At 33.4% G+C, this 11,639-nt stretch overlaps 1 non-coding gene across 1 annotated transcript; it reads right to left on the bottom strand.

The window, feature by feature from the left end:
- Positions 1–9,632: 9,632 nt before the first annotated feature.
- LOC104108708 (uncharacterized) lies at positions 9,633–11,146 on the bottom strand. Its single transcript, XR_011410950.1, has 2 exons — positions 10,864–11,146; positions 9,633–10,326 (listed from the first exon to the last, which is right to left on the bottom strand). It is a non-coding gene; the product is annotated as an uncharacterized protein (transcript).
- Between the last annotated feature and the right edge of the window lie 493 nt (positions 11,147–11,639).

Raw genomic sequence — 11,639 nt, 5'->3', positions numbered from 1 at the left:
TTGTTCGAGGTAAGTAACTCTTTTAAACTTAGTGGTGAGGGTGTGAAATCCCGAAATACGTGTTATGTGATTGGTATTGAGGTGACTCACATGCTAGGTGACGGGCGTGTGGGCGTGCACCATGTGAATTGGGACTCTGTTATTTCCATGGCACTGTATAGTGGTCCTACTTTGTTGATATCCGTGTTTTCACCATGTGATAAAGTAATTAAGCTGTCAATCTTGCTAGATATCATGTTTATGCTTTATGACGATATTGCTACGACCCATAATGGTCGTTTCTTGCCATCATTCCACTGATTTCATTGATATTTCGTACTCAGTCATATTCATGCATTCATATCATATCTCAGTCTCAGTTGTTATTTATTGATACATCATATCATTGTTGTCGGGCTAGTTTCATGACATTGTGAGCCCGTGAGTGAGACTGGAGAGATTGATGACTAAGTGAGGCCGGGGGCTTGTTTGTGAGGATATTGATACTATAACACGTGAGTTGTCCGTGCAACACATGAGTTGTTCGTGCAGATCCAGATATTGATATTATGGCATATGAGTTATCCGTGCGAATTATAGCGCTTGGGCTGTAGGAGCCCCTCCGAAATCTGCACACCCCCAGTGAGCGCAATTGATTATATATATGTATATGGATCGGGTTGCACATTGCAACGAGCCTTATGGCTATATATATGTGAATCGGGTTGCACGTCGCACCGAGACTTATGGCCATATGTGGATCGGGATACACGCCGCAGCAGGTATTGTACAGTACTGAGTGATTGAGTATGCTGAGCATTGAGCATAATGAGAGGAAATGCGAGACAGTGAGATTGGGTACTCTGAGAGTGTGAGTACATGAGCTCATCATTGAGATGTATTGCATTTGACATGCGTACTTGAGATACATACATAGAGATGCATTTCCTTCTGTTACCCGGTTTTGGTGACATTTATGATTTTACCTGTATCTTGACATGTAGGCATAGAGACGTACTTTCCTCATGCTATCTGAAAATGAAACATCTTACTTATTATTGAAAGGAGTTTTGGGAAAAATCACAGTTTTCAAACTTACTCGTATTTTGGTATTTTCAGTAAAAGATTTGGATTTTTACTGAGATACTTGAAAAGAAATGCCTATTTTCTGGAACTGTGAACGAACTCAGCATTTTATTTCTGAGATACCTCTTTTATTACTTGTACTATGCTGTTATGAACTGTTATGAAATATTGGTGTTAGATCTGGCCTTTGTGTTAGCTCGTCACTACTTTCAACCTAATGTTAGATTTGTTACTTACTGAGTACATGGGGTCGGTTGTAGCTGCCTCTTGTTTATGGTAGCCTTAGATCTATAAAACTTTGTTGATGTATTTTTCAAACAGATGATGTATTTACTTCATTTCAACTTTGTAAACTCTATTCTTAGAAGCTCATGATTTGTACTACCAGTCCTTGGGAAATGTATAAGATTCAGATAACTTCTTTACTTAATTATCTTATTAAATATTATTGGAATTGGATAGTTATTAATTGGCTTACCTAGTGGTTTGGGTTAGGTGCCATCACGACTAGTTGGATTTTGGGTCGTGACATTATTCTTTTTTATACAATTAGAAAAAATAACTGATATAGTAAATTTTTGTTCACCTTTTTTTTAATATAACTAGTATAATATACCTTTTGTCTTTTTTCTCATTTTTTAAATTCAATTATTAAACTGAAATAATATCAGTTGTCCCTTGATCTAATTCACTGAATATCACATTGACTGTTGCTGAGCACCATAAATTATATAATCAGATTCTAAGAATCAACACGTGATTGCCATGCAAATCTTGATCTCCTTCCCTACAAATATCAGTACACACTCTATCATTAGCAGTAACACAACCAGTTATGGAGCAGAAAATATAATCTACGACCACGAAATCTCCATATATACTAGTTATAATAGAAATAATAATAAAATATTAGAAAATGCAATAAAAATATAAGTAGCAAAAAAGACTTCTAGTACCATATGATACCAATATGGTATACATGTATACCAACAGAGTATATGATTGCTCTAGAATATTGCTATAACTATCTGCAACTATACTATTGTACCAAAACATTAAAGGAAGCAATAAAAGTATGAGAAAATTACATGCTCACATTGCAAGCTAAATATTCGCAAAGCAACTTGCTCATTCCGTATACTAATAGGGTATATAGTTGTATGGGGTCGTTCCAATAATTGCCTATAACTATAAAAATTATTACATAATACACATAATCTATGTCCATCGGCATAAAAAAATTCCAGCACTGCAAATCATGTTCATATAAATAATTTCAAAATAGAATTCACTTAAAAATACAGCTAAAACAACCAAAATAATATTCAAACTACCTTATGATACCAATATGGTATATAACTATACCAACATGGTATATAATTTTACTTAATTCCCGGCAACTATACTATTACATAACACACATGCATAAAGAGAAAAATAAAAAAAAATAGTGTATCACATATTAATATAATAAAGTTTTTCAAGATATTATACTATATTACTATTATTAAAAGAAAATCAAATGGTGTACCAATTAAATGCAGCTAATACAACCAAAAAATAATTTAACTAGCATATGATACCAATATAGTATATATCTATACTAATAGGGTATATATTTATACCGGATCGTTCCAACAATTGCCAATAACTATAAAAACTATTACATAATACACATAATCAATGTCCATCGGCACAAAATAATTTCAGCACTGTAAATCATGTTCATATAAATAATTTCAGAATAGAATTCACTTAAAAATATAGCTAAAAAAACCAAAAAAAATATTCAAACTACCATATGATACCAATAGGGTATACAGTTCTACTAATTAATTCTAGGCAACTATATATGACTATACTACTATTACTTGATATATATGCATAAAGTGAAAAATCAAATAATAGTGTACCACATATTAATATAATAATGTATTCCAAGATATTGTACTATAATACTATTATATAAAACAAACGCATAAAGAAAAAATAAAATGATTACATAATACACATGCATAAAGAAAATTTAAAAAAATTCAAGATATTGTACTGTTCTACTATTACTAAAAAAAAATTAAATATTGTACCAATTAAATGTAGCTAATACAACCAAAATATATTCCAACTAACATATGATACCAGTATAGTATATAGCTATACTAACAGGGTATACAATTGTACGCAAAGAGTTTAAAAAAGATTTTTTTAAATTTAATTATTAAAGTGAAATAATATCAGTTATGAATAAAAATTTTAAAAATTTCTAGAAGGACCTAATTGTAAAAGTATACTGTTACATTATATAGTATACTATAATAGTATATCATTGGAATAAAATGTATACCAAAATAGTATATAGTATATCATTTTGGTATACAGTACAAATTCTTCTTCGTTATTTCAACACAATAAATTATACATTATTGAATTAACCAAAATGGTATATCATATTTTATTTTGGTATATAGAGGATTGGTTCATTTCTTTAAAAAAATATTAATAGTATACTATTGTAGTTAATTATATACGTTTGAATTAATTATTGTATACCAATACAATATACAATATACCATTTTGGTATACAGTACAAACCTGTCTTCTTTGCTAGTTTAACTCAATTTCAACTCAAAATTTTAAAAATCTACTCTAAAATCTCCACCAAATTGATTCAGAATATAGCCACATCCTCCAATTAATATTTCAAACATACTCTGTCAGTATCAGATCAAAATAGTATTGAATTCTTTCAAAAGAAACACACGGTCATTATTCACAATTAGTATCAAACTAGTGTCAAAAACATTTAAATTATGTAGTTAAGTTGTATCGAATTTTTCCAAACGAACTCGAGCATCTATTCAAAATTATCAACTAGTGTCATTGAGTGATGAGGCTAACAAATCACAAAAAGTTTGTTTCCCTTGTGATTTTCATATGCCTCAAGACTCAATAGTATTTATCTCATATGCATGTCTTTAAAATATTTGATTAAAGTTCATGAAACACTTTGTATCTCAACTTGAATCGTTCTTCCCAGGTTGAAAAATTATCCTCCCACAAAAGGTTTTCTTTTAAATTTGTCTTTTAAATATTTGATTAAAGTTCATGTAGTACTTTGTATGTAATTCTATAACTAAAAGTTTGGCGATATAAAATGCTATTTTACAATTCTAATGAATTTGTATTGTTCTTTATACACTATTTCAATTAAAATTTAAATTTGAAAGTTCAAAATAATAATAAATTTTTTTAGAGGATTTATCGTGTCTAGGTAAAATGTTCCTCATCATGTTTCCACACAGTAAAAGTGATTGTGTATTTGCAAGTTAAAGAAATATTGAGTTTGATCATTTTAATTATTACTTCTCAAAAGTTTGCTCTACGGATTCAACTCAAAAATACCCAAAAACAAACTAAGAAGAGGACCTTAATTAGAAGAGGACAAATTCAACACGATGAGATTGATGAAAAACATATGGGTCAAGGTGAAATGGGTAGTAGGGTAATTAAGTTAGATCACATAGGTATAAAATGTAAATAGATTCAATGTAGGTAAAAATAGGTAATTATTTTAGTTTTTATAGGTAGTCTGCGTTAATTTCTCATTCAGATTGGTAGGAATCTAAGGACCAATGTCAGGATAATGAGGAGGAGATGCACAAAATAGCCATTTAAGCTATTTTTAGCCCATTTAGCCACAAAAAGAGGTGTTTTTACACGCTTGATCCTTTTTTAACTATTATTTAAAATAATAGCATCATTTATTGTTTCTTCCATAAAGAATATTTTTTTTTCATTATTAGCATATTATAAAATTTAAGCTCAACATTTAATAAATTAACTGACTCACTAATCACAGGAAGTACTTTTTTTGTCCATCTCCATTCTCCCTTTCCAACATTCATCTTCTTCACTCCATTTTTGAAAATCTGATGCATATGTGAATGCCGCCTATATTCAAGATGTATTGATTTATACGTCTTTTATACTTTGTATATCAAGTATCACTTAAATTCAACATGTATATAATTGTTGTATATTTATTTGTGAAATGCCATCTTATTTTAAGATATATTTTTAATATATATTTCAAATATATTTTATATGTCAAGTTGCCATTTTAATTCAGGATGTATTTTTTATGTATATTTATATGCCATCTTAATTAAATTTAAAAAATATTTTTTTATGTACATTTCACATGTCTAATTGTCATCTTAATTGAAGATGTATTTTTTATGTATATTTTTTTGTATATTTTATATGATTTAATTCAATGTATATATTTTATATATACGTTTTGTATATATTAACATATATTATTATCGAAGTAAGAATTTTATGTTAAGAAAGGAAGAAAGAAGGAAGAGAAAAACTAAATAAAGATAATTAAAAAGAAAACGAATGGAACAAATTTAGAAAATATATTGGTTTCGGCAGAAAATAAAATTAAGAAAATGAAGAAAAAGAAGAAAAGCTAATAGATAAAGAGAAAAAAAAGGCATGATTTTTGTACAAAGAATTATTGACTTTCCATTAAAATTGCTTATGCTTATGGATTAATAATTAATTGTCACGACCCAAAACCTAACCCGTCGTGATGGCGCCTATCGTGGTACTAGGCAAGCCGACCTTTCCAAAACACTTTCAAAATTTAACAGAAATGAATTAAGACATTTAAAATAACCGGAATTTCTCATAAATACGGGGTAAAACCCAATTAAACATAAGTGCGAAAAAATAGGCCGACATCGGGGTACCACTAAGTTATGAGCAACTAGACTCTCAATCTAAAAGACAGTGTCTACAATAGTCCGCGTCTAGATATCAATACAGAGAAAGATAGACAATAAGGAAGGAGCACAAGGTCTGCGAACGCCGGCAGCTACCTCGTAAATCTCCGGAAGATCATCTGCGCACGAACTCAATGACCTCCGCGTCCAGTCATACCTGAATCTGCACACAAGGTGCATGGAGTAACGTGAGTACTTCCAACTCAGTAAGTAATAAAATTAAATAAGGAACTGAGAAGTAGTGACGAGATACACAAATGTAGTTCATTTCAGTAATTTCAGCAAGAAAAGTAGGCATGCTTTCAATTCGGTGTTTTAAATCAAAACATTTCGAGCTCAGGTACAACAATATAAGCCCTCTAGAAAATTTCGCAACAACAACAATTAGCAACGAAGTGCAACAGCAAAATAAGAGCAAGTACAACCTCACAGGGCTATTGTCACTCATCTATCTCAACAGCTCAATTACTCGGCTCTCAGCCTCAATACTCACAATCAAAGGTACCTGCACTCACTAGGGGTGTACAGACTCTGGAGGAACTCCTACAGCCCAAGCGCTATATATTGCTGCGGCGTGCATCCCGATCCATATATTGCTGCGGCGTGCAGCCCGATCCAAGTACTGTTGCGGCGTGCAACCCGATCCGATATATGGCCCGAAGGCTTGTTGCGGCGTGCAACCCGATCCAATATTGTTGCGGCGTGCAGCCCGATCCAATATATCTCACATAGCTCTCAACCCCGCACTCAGGCCCTATCTCAGTCACTAACCTCTCCAGCCCCTCGGACTCACAGAATATCATAATAACCAGCCCAAACAGGGAATACAACAAGTATCAACAAGAAATGAAAGGAAACAAAGATATAACACACAATAAGACTGTGACTGAGTACAAGAAAATAATTAGCAGTCAATTCAACAAGTATACGACCGTTGCGGGTCCCAATAGTGATATCATATGGCCTAAGCATAGTTTCTAACATGAAAGGCAATCAATTGCTCAAAGACAAGGAAAAACAAGTAATAACAATGGCTATTCGACTTTACAGTCTCACGGGACGGACCAAGTCACAATCCCTCACGGTGCACGCTCGCACGCCCGTCACCTACCATGTGCGTCACCTCCAAATATCACATTATATAAATTCTCGGGGTTTCATACCCTCAAAACAAGATTTAAGACTGTTACTTACCTTAATCCGAGCAAAATCCTACTCCGCGATGCCTTTGCCTCTCAAATCGGCCTCCAAACGTCCCGAATCTAGCCACAAGTAATACAACATAATCAATAAAGGCTACAGGGATCAATTCCATAAGAAAACTACTAAATTAGAGCCAAAAATTCGAAATCGACTCAAACCCGCCCCCGGACCCATGTCTCGAAATCCGACAAAAGTTACAATACCCGAAAGCTCATTCACTCACGAGTCTAACTATACCAAATTTTTCTAAATCCGACCTCATTTGCCCCTCCCAAACCCCAAAGTTCACTCTCCAAAATCCCAAGCCCTAACCCCCAATTTTCACTTCAAAACCCTACTAATTAGATGAGAAAATAACGAAAAAATACCATAGCTAGAAGTATTAGAGCTCGAGCAACTTACCTCTGTGAAAACCCTTGAATCCCCTTCAAAAATCACTCCAAAAGCTCTAAGGTCCGACTTGAAAATAGTGGAAATGAGCAAAAATTCGCGAAATCTTCTATTTATAGGTTCTGCCTAGGCTTTTCGCACCTCCGGCTCAAAATGCGAACCTGCGGTGCTGATTTTGCGCAAAAATCTCCGCATATGCAGAAATTCACTTAAATCCCCATCTCCGCACCTGCACTCCCTATCCGCTTCTGCGACCTCGCAGGTGCGGAAAAGACCTCGCACCGTGGCTACTGCCAGACATCCTATCTTCCGCTTTTGCGGGCAACCACCCGCTCCTGCGGGCTCGCAGATGTGCACACCCACTCGCACCTGCGGTTTTTCCCAATCCAACACACTTCCGCACCTGCGTCAATCCCACCGCACCTGCGGCGATACCCTCGTAGGTGCAATTACACCAGCAACAGACCAACTTTAGCAATTCTTCAAACTTCAAACTTGATCCGTTAACAATCCGAAACACACTCGAGACCCTCGGGACCTCAACCAAACATGCCAACAAGTCCTATAACCTCACTCGAACTTAGTCGAACCTTCGAATCACTCAAAACAACATCAAAACACCAAATTACCCTCGGATTCAAGCCTAAGAACTTCTAAACTTTCGAATTCCACAACCGATGTCGAAACTTACCAAACCACGTCCGAATGACCTCAAATTTTACACACACGTCACAAATGACACCACGAACCTACTCCAATTTCCGGAAATCCATTCCGACCCCGATATCAAAATTTTCACTGCCGACCAAAATCGCCAAATTTCCAACTTTCGCCAATTCAAGCTTAATTCCACTACGGACCTCCAAATCACATTCCGAACATGCTCCTAAGTCCAAAATCCCCTAACGGAGCTAACAGAATCATCAAAATTCAAATTCGAGATTGTTTACATATAAGTCAACATCCAATTGACTTTTTCAACTTAAGCTTCTAATAAAGATACTAAATATCTCAATTCACTCCGAAACCACTCCGAACCCAAACCAACTAACCCGACATATCATAATTATAACTGAAGAACACAGAAGAAGTAGAAATGGGGGGAAACGGGGCTATAACTCTCGAAATGACCGATCGAGTCGTTACATTAATATTCCTATTTTAATGGAATTGTGTACTACAAATATAAATATTTTCTTGCCACAACTGTAATATTGATTTTCATGCTAAGAATTTGTTATATTTTTTTTAAACTGTGATAGTTACGTAAAGTTCCCAAAAAAAAAAAAAAAATCTATACGCCTCTCTCTCTCATTCGCCCCATTTGCACCTATTTTTCTATTTATGGTTAGTTGGACTTTTCACTTTTGTCTCTCTTGCACATAGCAAATGTATATTATATATACCCCAATGTCCCTGCATATTCGTTTACTATATCATTCTTAGCAAACACTTTCTTGTATTCAAGATGAGAAGGCCAGCCAAATTTATCGTTCAGTCGATCCTCCTTGGTAAAACTACTACTTTGTTTACTCACTATATTGGACACAAAAAATTAGAGTTGTTCAGATTAAATCTGGGAATAGTTTCTTCACCGATATTGATCAACCAGCTTAATTCCACTTACTTAAATGTGCCGCAGTAATTATATATATAAAATGACATGATGATATTCCATCTCGTAATTAATTCGTGAAAACTTGACATTTAGACTCAACAATACAAACATCAACAACAATGTCTAGAGATTATTGAAAGGGAGATTATTGGATAATTTACCTCATCTGATATTATATGTGTTGAATTCAGTGACTATCGATATCTCATTTAATATAAAGTTAGAAAGAATATATTTTTATTTAATTTGCTTAATTTTTATTGATCAACCAGCTTCCACTTAAGATCAAGCTCCCGTAGTGCTTCACGGTTTCCCATAGTATATAATTTAAGCAACATATATCACCTAATTTCCAGCCAAACAACCTTGCTTTCATGGTCTTATAAATAGAAATGAAGGATGTTTTTTTTTCAAACCCCTCCCAAATTAGGAGGATCTGTAGTATTTTCACACATCCCCTTCGACGTGACTCGAACCCAAGACCTAACAGTCGTGCGTGGAGGTGCTTCACTTGTCAATTAATGATGTTCTTAGCTTCCATTAATACATCAAACAAGAAGCTATATGCCATACTTCCAATTCATCCATATACAGAAATTAATAATTTGAAAACAAAAAATAATACAAGACCAAAAACATGCAAAAGAGCAATTACAGAGATGCAGACAAGAATTAACCTCAGGCTGCCTGAGATTTTTCCGCGGGGGAATCTTTAAAATTCTCATTGTATACCTTTCAACCATCAAATGAAATATGAGTAACCCGTCCTCCTCTCTTTGAAAGAAGGGGCACTTCCAGTTCTATTCTTGTTTGTCATCTCAGTTCACTAAATTATTAGTGACCTTATTTAATTTTTTGTTTTGATTTTTACAAAAAATTTATTTAATTAAGCCGTCATCATTAGGCGAAATTCATGATAATCAAGTTCTCCGTTACCATCAGTGTCATAGAATTGTATCATAGTGACACATTCATCATAAGACTTTGGATCCCCTAAACGACTCAAAACTCTCTGCAAACTTTTAGGTGTAATCCGACCACAACCTTTTTCAACTTCATACATCTCAAATGCTGCCTTTAAGGATTCATCATCACCTGTTCCTTCTTTTTGTACCACCATTTTCTTAAAATCTTCAAAATCTATGAAACTGTCACCATCCGTGTCGAGTTCGTCTATGATTTCTTGAGCATCTTCATGCGACATATGTTCCCCTACGGATCCAAAATATGCTCGTAGCTCGAAAGCTGATATTTTACCTGTTCCGAACCAACATTATAAAATCGTCAAACTATTTGAACTGAAATATCTTAAATTAAAATCGTTGGAACATTGATAATAATATTGTAAGAAAATCAATATATAACTTGATAGTCTTAGAGCTAGGAAAAACTAGCTTCTTGAAGATAATTTGGAAGTATCGGAAGAATATATAATGACAGTACTATCTTGGGGATTCAACTTATTAGCCACAAAAGGTAGTATTCAAGAAGGTTGTTCTTATATTCTTGAATTAACAATTTCACCTTCTGATCAATGTCTCTTTTAACATATTTTTCAATCGAAAATTGCTACTATTCCTAAAGAAACCAGTCCCTATTTATTGGTCAAGTATTAATGAATTTCGGATGTCAAAATGTGTTTGTCTAAGCCGAGAAATATTTTTAAAATATCAAGAATGAATCTAAAATAAACATTTTCAAGATTAATGAAGTGCAACATTGAAAATCTAAAGAACTTGAATGTATTTAATAAAATTCATTTTTTGAAAATATTTAATAATTATCTAACATTACCATCGTTATCAGTATCGAAATGACGGAACACTTCTCTAAACTCGTCTTCTCTTGATGAGTTTCGTCGTGAAATATTTGGTGATTTCGGAGTTGTTGGGGAGCTCTGGCTTGAACTTGACGACTTTGATCTAAGCCTAGGTAATCTTACACTAAGGATTTTGTGTGAGGAGCAGCCAAAAGATTTTGGTATTCTGATAGAATCCATGGATAAAATATTGATATTGAAAGGTTAATTAAATTACAATGTGGATTTTCGAATCAAACTAGAAGTAATAATGTTTCTGCTTATTTACTAAGTGTGACACTTTATATAGAACCGGAACGCCAACTGCGCCACTAAAGTTGAAAAGACACTTGCGTAAAGTACTATGGAAGTTCCAATTAGATTTCAAAACTTTGAGGGGTCGTTTGCTTTACTATTTTAAAAGATGTAATTCCAGTATAAATTTTTTGGATAAATTATAGTACAATATAATATTTAGTTAGTTATACAAGAAAAAAATAGTTGCCACATAACTTATACAATATTAGCCTCATTAAACTACATGTACGTTGCTAGTAATACCTGCAAAATATGCAGAAATCTGTGTATTATCTTGTGCTGGCATGGGTAGAATAATGAATAATAATATATGTATTAGTAAAACATAAATAAGAGTAATAAAAGAAATATATATAGAGTCCTTAAAGTAAGTAATCTTTGCATAACAACCTCAACATGTTTATCTACATAATAATCCATACAACATACTATGATTTTGTTATATAACAGTTCT

Source organism: Nicotiana tomentosiformis, chromosome 9, assembly GCF_000390325.3.
Source record: "Nicotiana tomentosiformis chromosome 9, ASM39032v3, whole genome shotgun sequence".
Lineage (NCBI taxonomy): Eukaryota > Viridiplantae > Streptophyta > Magnoliopsida > Solanales > Solanaceae > Nicotiana > Nicotiana tomentosiformis.
Note: the sequence above shows the minus strand (reverse complement) of the source record. Positions and strands in the feature narration are given on the sequence as shown.